Source organism: Bidens hawaiensis, unplaced genomic scaffold (genome assembly GCF_021521415.1).
Source record: "Bidens hawaiensis isolate Kalapana, Puna unplaced genomic scaffold, B.hawaiensis_p1.1 tig00032081_1, whole genome shotgun sequence".
In the NCBI taxonomy this organism is placed as follows: domain Eukaryota; kingdom Viridiplantae; phylum Streptophyta; class Magnoliopsida; order Asterales; family Asteraceae; genus Bidens; species Bidens hawaiensis.
The window spans coordinates 119,857-130,291 of record NW_027495438.1 but is presented as its reverse complement, the minus strand read 5'-3'; positions in this window follow the sequence as shown (position 1 = coordinate 130,291).

Here is a 10,435-nt window from a genome sequence, read left to right as displayed (position 1 = left end):
AGGGTACGGAATTGAAGAATTAGGATAAGCTTGAATGGATGGATCCCTTGTGGTTAATTGTTGAAGATGGTATGGATAAAGCACAAGAAAACATCAATGTATATTTTAGGTGTGTTATGTTGTGACATTCGTTACATTTCAAACTCGAAGATCCGACCCATTTCAAATTTTCGTTTTTGTTTATAATTATATATATATATATATATATATATATATATATATATATAATGTTATATCACGAGTGTCGATGCGTGTATTTCATGTGTCATTTCTGTTTGTATTTTATTTGTATTTGCGTTCGTTAAATCAACTCGTTTCATTTTTTCATTTTGTTCGCGTTTAACCTTCGTCATTTATTATTAATATTATATTGTTGATGATTCACGGTTATCGTTTGTTCGTTTTCTATACGTTTTGTTCGATTATCGAGACTCTGGGATTTAAAGTTTTTCTATTTAAACGATCATCAAACTATGCGGGTATAATATGGAAAAAATATCCAAGTTTTATAAATCCTTGATACTTTATTAAACATAAGGGTTTAAAACGTAATTCTATTTTAAATTCTATGTTAAACTAAATTGATACTTGAGGGGCCAAAATGTAAATAATTTAAATTATTATATTTAATTAATAATAAATTAACCCCAATCCAGACCCCTACCACGGTTTTCCGACCACGACGCTGGCCACTGGAATCGGCGCTGGCAGGCCTTAAAACACCCGCTAATCTCGCTTGTTGACCAATTAGTTAACTGTAACTTGCTTAAAGTTTGATATCAAACCTTAAATAACAGTTTAATTGTGTCAAAATGTCCAATATTCACGCCGTAATCACCGCCATAATGGCCGGAAAAATTATAAAACAAAATACGAGCATTAATTTATACACGCTCCAATTACAAGTTTAAAAAGGACCATAGTATTCGTCTAAACTCGCCCCAAACTTCAAATTCATCTAACAACCCTCTGTAACCTGTAATTGGATCATTCAAGTGCGTTTTCCGGCGAGTGTCCGTCACCGTAAAACAAGAACAATATTAGGTAATTTTGATATGATTTCGTTTCGTTTTTCGTAAATTATAAAAACCCCTAACCTGATTTTGATGAACATTGAACGGATTATGAAAATTGAAACTAGGGTTTATGGGAAGAAGATGATATTGGTTATTGATATACATATACTTTAAATTATGTCCTTAAATCAACAAACTCAACTAGTGCAGTGGTAATGTCACTTGGGTTTGGACTCAAGGACCCGGGTTCGAACCCGGGTCATAGAATGTTTTTCTTGTATTTTTTTAGAACCTTTTCTTTTACATATTAATCAAATAAATATTTAAAAATCATTAAAAATTAATAAAAATCAAGCAACATTATTTTAAACTTAGATAAAATTAATTACAAATTATATCTTATTTATCTTTCGTCTAAAATTCCTACTCGTCAAGTTTTCGTGTTAAACGTTTATAAAATGTTATTGTTATGAGTGTTTTTCACAATACATTAACGTAAACGTTTTCGAGATAAAATTTGACTGATATAATTCATGTTATATAAATGTTAAATTTGTCTTCTTAATAATAAATTAATAATTAAATAGTATTAAAATATTAATAAACCGTTAATAAATTCTTTCACTTTTAATCATTACGTTTTAAATTATTTGTTTAATTCGATGACTTATATTTCGTTAATCATAACCCGGTTGTTAATTTATAATTCGTTAATCTCATCTCGTTAACTTAAATTCGTTATATTTTAACTCGTTAAACTATAATTCGGTAGCCTATATTTCGTTAAATCTTAGCTTGTAAACTTTAAATCCGTTAGCTTGTTAATTCATTAGTTTAGTTTTACTTCGTTAACTTACTAATAAGCAAACAAGGTAAATCCATATTTAAAACCCGTGCCTCGAATTTATTGTAACTTTCTTATGAATGTTGAAATTATTATATTAAAAATAATTTAAACCCGTTAAGCTTAAAAATAATATTAAAATGATTAGTAAAAATTATAATAATAATAATTATTTCCCAAATAAATTTATACAACAATTAACCACATGTTTACAACTTTATTAATCCCGTTAGCTAGTTGTTAAATTTTTCGTACTTATTTTATTTATAGTTCGAGACATTTGATCGCTTCGGTTTCGTTATTGTGCTTTCGGCTTTTATTACAAGTTTATCTTCGCATTCGAGGTGAGTTTCTCACACTCCCTTTTTAAATGTTTTCATATCTTTGGGGGGTAGTATATGTATCCTATCAAACTTCAAGATTTACAGTTTGCTTACAAACTACAATTCATATCATGGACTTGTGTTACTTGCTTATTTGTTATATACATGGATTTCAAGTGGTTGCCTCAATAAGTATGATCATACGCCCCCCTTTGCACTCAGGTCCATTTGTATCGAGTGGAAAAGGGACCTCATATCCGAGTACGTTGGTTGCCCTAACTGGAAAGGACCTTCGTTTGTTCTTTACACTCAGGTCCATTGCATCGAGTGTAAAGAACCCTTATGTGCTCATTTCACAAGTTTCATGTGTAACGCCCGTTGTTTCCGACTTCAGGAATTAAAGATTGTTGAGTATGTACAATTCTCGGGATTTATCCGACGTTTCTCGGAAGCCTTTACGTCATCCCGGTACGCCTAATCGCTAAACTTTTCTTCCAAGTTGCATTATTATTAAATTCCTGGGGCTAGAATGAAAATATTTCATATTATAACATTAATCGAAAAACCCTAGCCCCCATTCATGCACCTGCAGCGATCGGCCAAGAGGCAACCCCCCCCCCCTTCATTACTTCGACTTTTTGATCGATTCCAAGTTCCTAGAGGTAGTTCAAGGTATGTACTACAATCCCCTACACTCTTTTTGCTCACCCCAAATCGTTTTGATGCTCAATTTTGCCGAAACTTTTCGTTGGGCAGATTTCGGCTAGAGTGCAATTGACCCACTTCCCGTGGATAAAAATCAGAGTTTCCGGTGTAGAAAGATCCCCAGGTATGGCATTTGCATCATATTAAAATTTCGTGGTCATTGGAGGTGTTTAGGTCGGTCAATCGATTTTAGTTCGAAAACTAGAGTTTATCGGGTGTAGAATTGCAAATTGTTGAGTTTGATGCGTTAGTTGATCGGGTGACCGACCGATTCTGTTCGTGCAGCCCTAGGGGGGGTTTAAGGGCTGTGGAAAAATTATTTTTTTGGTGCCCGGGGCTATCGGGGTTAGTGCTTCGTCAATCGAGTCGGCGGTGCGCGAATTTTCGTTTAAATGTTAAAGTAAGTGTTGTAAAAAGGAACCGTCAACCCTATCAACTCGGGTGACATAATTATGATGAATGAAAAGGTTTAAGATGGAATTTAGTCCATTTGAGGCTGATTCGGTTAACAAATGGTTTTAAGGATTATTTCACGCGCATTCGACCCGATTTGACTATCTTTGGGCCTTGGGCCAAGTATTGGGCCTTGGGCGAAGTTTTGGGCCTTGGGCCAAGTTGTTGGCCCTTGGGCCAAGTGTTGGGCCTTGGGCCAAAGTGTTGGGCTTGTACGGCCCATTAGGCTAGAGTGTTCCTACAGTCTAGTTTAGTAACGCGTTATGTATAATTTACAGGCCCTTGCTTGTGATTTTGTCCTTAGGAACTTCCTAGCTCGTTGCAAGTATTCGATCGATCTCAGGTGAGTTCATGATGCCCCTTTTACTCATTTTACTTTTGGGCTAGCATGCACACCTAAATGTTTTCTTACTTGATGAAATGTTTTTAAAATGATTTTATATAGGCTTGCTAGTATATGGTAAGTCTTGGGATGTTAAATATATATATATGTATATACATTATTTCTTGGCCTTTATTTGGCGATGTAGTCGTTTCGACTACTGATGTTGTGTATGCCTACTTCGTGTTTGCATGCACTGATGTTACATGTTTGGGTTGTACGTTTGCTCGACCCTGATGTTATACGTGGATGTTATATATATATACTGTTATGTATATAGGGATGTTATTGAATGGATGTTTACATATATATTTGTATATGTATGTATGAGGATGTTTAAGTTCGATAATGATGATTAGATGGATGTACCCTTTTACTTTTAGAAAACCTTTGGTATGGCTATCATGATTTTACTACTGATATCTGTTACTTAAAACTGGAACTCACTCAGCTCAAGCTGACTTTGTACGTATTTTAGTGTAAGTTTCAGGATTTAGAAGAGGATGCCTTATTGCTTGGACGTGCACGGAGCTACTTGGATGGTGAAGGGCATACTGGAAGGAAGAATTGTAATGAATATTTTATTTCAAGGAAACTTAGAAAAGTTATATTTACTTTGGATCTTGAGCAAAATTCCCGGGTTTCGAGAACTTATTTCATTTTTCATGTTTTCCGCAAAAATTGATACTCTGATACGTTTGTTTTAATGGAAGAAACAGTTTTTAAGTTTATTTAATTTTACGAGTGTTTGAATGATTATCAACTGTGGGGTCCCCGGGGTTCGGGGCCTTACAAGTTGGTATCAGAGCCTTGGTTCGAGGGATCCGAGCATCCCCGAATGCTTGGACTCGAACGCTAAGAAAAGAGACCAGTATGTCCGCCACGAGTAGCTGCACGCCAAGGGGTAACTTTAAATTATTTAGTCATTTCTTTACATTTAAGATTTCCCTTATGTGATTAACTGATAAGTGTTACGGTTAGGGGACGGGGGTGATTAGGACGGGCGGGTAAAGTAAATGACTAATCACACTTGATCAACATCATTAGCAGTTTACCCTTACCTTACATGTTCTAAATGCCACTTGTACTTAATCATATTAAAACTCTGTCTTTGTAGGGATAAGCCATGGTTAATACTCGAACAACCAGTAGAGGTGGTTCTAGCGGTCGTGGTCGTGGTCGTAGGCCACGTGCCGAAGCCGAGAATGAGATTCCTACTCCCCAGCAGGAAACTCTGATTCATGAGGAGGGGGGTAACCCCGCCTTAAATCCTGCTTTACACGCGGCTATTGCGGATGAGGTTTACCAGGTGCTCCATAGCACCATTCCCGAGATCGTTGCTGAGTCCGTCAGGGTCATGGAAGAATCAGTAGCTGGTAAGGGTTCGGATAGGGGAAGGAAGAGTAAGGAGGTACAGGTCGAAGAGGAAGAGGAAGTGTATGTGCCTAGTGGGAATGATGATGAGGTGCGGACCGTTAGTGTATCCACCCGAGGTTGCTCGTACGGTGACTTTAAGAAGTACGACCCCCCTTCTTTCGATGGTACTAAAGATGCCTTGGCTGCACATCAGTGGGAGATGGAGGCCGTACTGAGGTCAGTAAGTGCAAGGGGGATGACATGGTGACTTATGCTACTGCCTCGTTCCGTTCCGAGGCACTATGTTGGTGGGATAACTTGGCGCAAGCCATGGGGGATCATGCGGTTAGGAGGATGACGTGGGATGAGTTGAAGAAATCGGTTCTCGATCAGTTTTGTCCTCCGCATGAATTAGATAAAATAGAACATGAATTCTTGACCTTGGAGGCTGGTTCTATGTCGCATCGGGAGTATACCACCAAGTTTAACAAAATGGCTCGCTTATGTCCTGACTTGGTTACTCCCGAAGCCAAGAGGATTAAGAAGTACGTGAAGGGACTTCCGGTGGATATTCGTAGGGGTGTGTTGACTACCGACATGAACTCTTTTCACTCGGTGGTCACTCTAGCAGGTACGCTTTATGATCAGAGGGAGAAATTACCGCCTACCAAGAATAAGAGGGCATGGAACTCAAATTCGTACAGTAAGCGGCCAGGGGGGAACAATTTTAACTCGTCCGGGAAAAGGGTAAAGACTGAGACTTGTGAGTTTAAAAGGTATGCAGCGTCTGGTAATTGCAACAAGTGCGGGAAGCCGCATAAGGGGGAGTGTAGGATGGGGTCTGGCACTTGTTTTCGTTGTGATAAGGGGGGACACCCCCATTTCGAGTGCCTGACATTGACCTGTTTCCGCTGTAAGGGTTCGGGTCACTTGGCATCAAACTGTCCTTCCATTAAGGCGGGGGGGGGGGGGGTTCGGGCAGGGGACTTCCTCGAGAGGGAAAATTGATGTGAAGCCGAAGGCCAGGGCGAGGGCCTTCAACATCTCCAAGAAGGAAACGAAAGAGGATGCGGATGTCGTTTTAGGTACTTTTTCCTTATTTAGCTTTCATTCCACCGTTATAATTTCTTATTCCTTTGAATTCGTATGTGTTGACCGTGTAGCTAAGCAGTAGTATAATATTGTCCTAGGTACCTTTCTACTTGATGAATTACAGGCGTCAGTTTTATTTGATTCGGGCGCCAGTAGGAGTTTTGTGGCTACCACTTTCTGTTCCTTATTGAATAAATCCCCGAGTGCGTAGTCGATGGGTTTGAGGTTGAGGTTGCCATAGGAAAATCCGTGTCCGTGTCTAGGGCTATTCAGGGTTGTTCCATTGAGTTGTCTGGTTATAGGTTTCCGGTGCGACTGTACTTGATGCCGCTTGGTTGTTTTGATGTGGTGCTCGAGATGGATTGGCTCGCGAATGTTGATGCTCAGATCATTTGTGGTCAGAAACTGGTTCGTCTAAAGGCCCCGGATGGGACTCGAATTATGGTCTTCGGTGATCGGAAGGTTGCGACGCCACATATTATATCCATGCTTAAGGCGGGGAAGTTGATGCAGCGGGGGTGCGGGGCATATCTGGCGTATGATATGAATGTGAATACCGAGGTGGCTACCGTCGGTGATGTTCCTATTGTTCGTGATTTCCCGGATGTATTTCCAGATGATTTTTCAGACGTGCCGCCTGATCACGAGGTCGAGTTCTAGATAGACCCTGTATCGGGCGCCACACCCGTTGCCCGAGCTCCCTACCGCCTAGCGGCGAATGAAATGAAGGAACTTATGGCTCAGTTGGAAGACTTGCTCGATAAGGGCTTTTATTCGACCGAGCATCTCGCCTTGGGGTGCCCCGGTCTTGTTCGTTAAGAAGAAAGACGGTAGCATGCGGATGTGCATTTACTATCGTGAATTAAACAAGCTCACTGTCAAGAATCGGTACCCTCTCCCAAGGATCGACGATTTATTTGATCAGCTCCAAGGAGCTAGTTGGTTCTCGAAGATCGACCTTAGGTCCGGGTATCATCAGCTGAAGATTCGGGAGGAAGATATTCGTAAGACTGCCTTCCGCACTCGTTATGGACATTACGAATTTCTGGTGATGTCTTTCAGTTTGACCAACGCACCGGCTGCGTTCATGGATCTTATGAACCGGTGTGTAGACCGATGCTCGATCGCTCGGTTATTGTGTTCATCGATGACATTCTTGTGTACTTTAAAAGTGAATTTGATCACGCCGGTCATCTCAGAGAAGTGTTGGAGGCTCTGCGGAAGAACAAATTGTATGCGAAATTTTTTAAGTATTCCTTCTGGTTACGCGAGGTTCAATTCTTGGGCCATGTCATTAACCCGAGTGGTATTCTGGTTGACCCTGCAAAGGTGGAAGCCGTGAATGAATGGGAGTCTCCTAAGTCTCCGACCGAAATCCGTAGTTTTCTGGGTTTGGCGGGGTATTACCGCCGCTTTATTCCCGATTTTTCGAAAATTGCTTCTTCACTAACCAAGCTAACTAAGAAAAGTGTTAAGTTCGTTTGGGGTACAGAACAGGAGGAAGCTTTTCTCGAGTTGAAGAACAGATTGACGCATGCCCCGATCTTAGCTTTACTTGATGGCACCGACGATTTGGTGGTGTATTCTGATGCCTCTTATCAGGGGCTTGGGTGTGTTTTGATGCAGCGAGGTCGAGTCATCGCTTATGCCTCACGACAGTTGAAGCCTCAAGAGGCGAATTATCCTACCCACGATTTAGAACTGGCAGCGGTTGTGTTTGCACTTAAGTTGTGGAGGCACTATTTGTACGGTGTTTCTTGCGTTATTTATACCGATCATAAGAGCTTAAAGTATTTCTTCGAGCAAAAGGAACTGAATATGCGGCAGCGTCGATGGTTGGAGTTGATTAAGGACTACGACCTGGAGATCATGTACCATCCAGGTAAGGCTAATGTGGTGGTCAACGCGTTAAGCCGGAAGGAGAGACAAAAACCCATTCGTATGAATTCCTACCAGCTTATTCTCAAACCCGACATTTTGAAACAAATAGCCAACGCACAGAATGAAGCGTTGCAGGTGGAATGGATTACGTCAGAGCGTATTTGGGGTCAGGAAAAGTTGTTGGAAGACGTAGGTGATGGGCTGAAATATAAGGATGGTCGTTTATGGGTACCGAGGTATGGAGGATTCAAAGATAAAATTTTGGATGAGGCACACAAGTCTCCCTATTCTATTCACCCGGGCGCGACCAAGATGTACCAAGACTTAAAGAAAAATTATTGGTGGCCTGCAATGAAATTTGAGGTGGCTCAGTATGTGAGTAAGTGTTTGACGTGTCTACAGGTTAAGGCCGAGCATCAGAAGCCATTTGGGAAACTTCAGCCGTTGGAAATACCTGAGTGGAAATGGGAACATCTTACTATGGATATCGTGACTAAATTGCCTCGTACTCCTAGGGGTAATTATGACACCATTTGGGTAATTGTGGATAAACTGACCAAGAGCGCTCATTTCTTGCCGATTCGAGAGACTTTTAACTCAGAGCAGCTGGCCGATGTGTTTATTCGTGAGATCGTCTCTAGGCACGGGGTGCCGGTGTTTATTGTTTCAGATAGGGATACACGTTTCACCTCCAGGTTTTGGAAAAGGTTTCACGAGGAGATGGGCACCAAACTCCTCATCAGTACTGCCTATCACCCGCAGACGGATGGTCAGTCTGAGAGGACCATTCAAACTCTCGAGGATATGTTGCGGGCTTGTGTTATCGACTTTGGTGGTAGTTGGGACCGTCACTTACCGTTGGTGGGGTTTTCGTACAATAACAGTTATCACGCCACGATTGGGATGCCACCGTTTGAGATGTTGTATGGTAGGACGTGTAGGACTCCTGTCTGTTGGGGTTCCATTGGTCAAAAGCAGTTAGGTAGTTTAGAGGTGGTCGAGGCTACGACTGAGAAACTCGACAAGATTAAAGCATTTATGAAGGCCGCGCAGGATCGTCAGAAATCTTATGCCGATAAAAGGCGAAGGCCGATAGTGTTTGAGGTTGGGGATCGGGTTATGTTAAAAGTTTCTCCCTGGAAGGGCATTATTCGTTTTCGTAAGAGGGGGAAGCTCAGTCCGAGGTTTATTGGCCCGTTCCGTATTTTGGCCCGAGTTAGCGAGGTAGCTTATAGACTGAATTTACCCGAGGAGCTCGCTGGGATTCATCCTATTTTCATGTATCCCATCTGAGGGAATGCTTAGCGGATGAGGAGGCCCATGTGCCTCTTGAAGATATTGAGCTCGATGGTAAGCTGAACTATGTCGAGAAACTAAATGCTATCATTGACCGTCAGGAGAGACGACTGAGGAATAAGGTGGTTAGGCAGGTGAAGGTGCAGTGGAGACACAGTAGGGGTTCCGAGGCTACTTGGGAGTCAGAAGACGAGATGAGGAAGCATTATCCGCAATTGTTCCTGTTGAATCGGGATTCGGGGACGAATCCCATTGTAAGGGGGGTGGACTTGTAACGCCCGTTGATTCCGACTTCAGGAATTAAAGATTGTTGAGTATGTACAATTCTCGGGATTTATCCGACGTTTCTCGGAAGCCTTTACGTCACCCCGATACGCCTAATCGCTAAAATTTTCTTCCAAGTTGCATTATTATTAAATTCCTGGGGCTAGAATGAAAATATTTCATATTATAACATTAATCAAAAAACCCTAGCCCCCATTCTTGCACCTGCAGCGATCGGCCAAGAGGCAGCCCCCCCCCCCCTTCATAGCTTCGACTTTTTGATCGATTGCAATTTCCTAGAGGTAGTTCAAGTTATGTACTACAATCCCCTACAATATTTTTGCTCACCCCTAATCGTTTTGATGCTCAATTTTGCCGAAACTTTTCGTTGGGCAGATTTCGGCTAGAGTGCAATTGACCCACTTCCTGTGGATAAAAATTAGAGTTTCTGCTGTAGAAAGATCCCCAGGTATGGCATTTACATCATATTAATATTTTGTGGTCATTGGAGGTGTTTAGGTCGGTCAATCAATTTTAGTTCGAAAACTAGAGTTTATCGGGTGTAGAATTGCAAATTGTTGAGTTTGATGCGTTAGTTGATCGGGTGACCAACCAATTCTGTTCGTGCAGCCCTAGGGGGGTTTAAGGGCTGTGGAAAAATTATTTTTTTGGTGCTCGGGGCTGTCAGGGTTAGTGCTTCGTCAATCGAGTCGGCGGTGCGCGAATTTTCGTTTAAATGTTAAAGTAAGTGTTGTAAAAAGGAACCGTCAACCCTATCAACTCGGGTGACATAATTATGATGAATGAAAAGGTTTAAGACAGA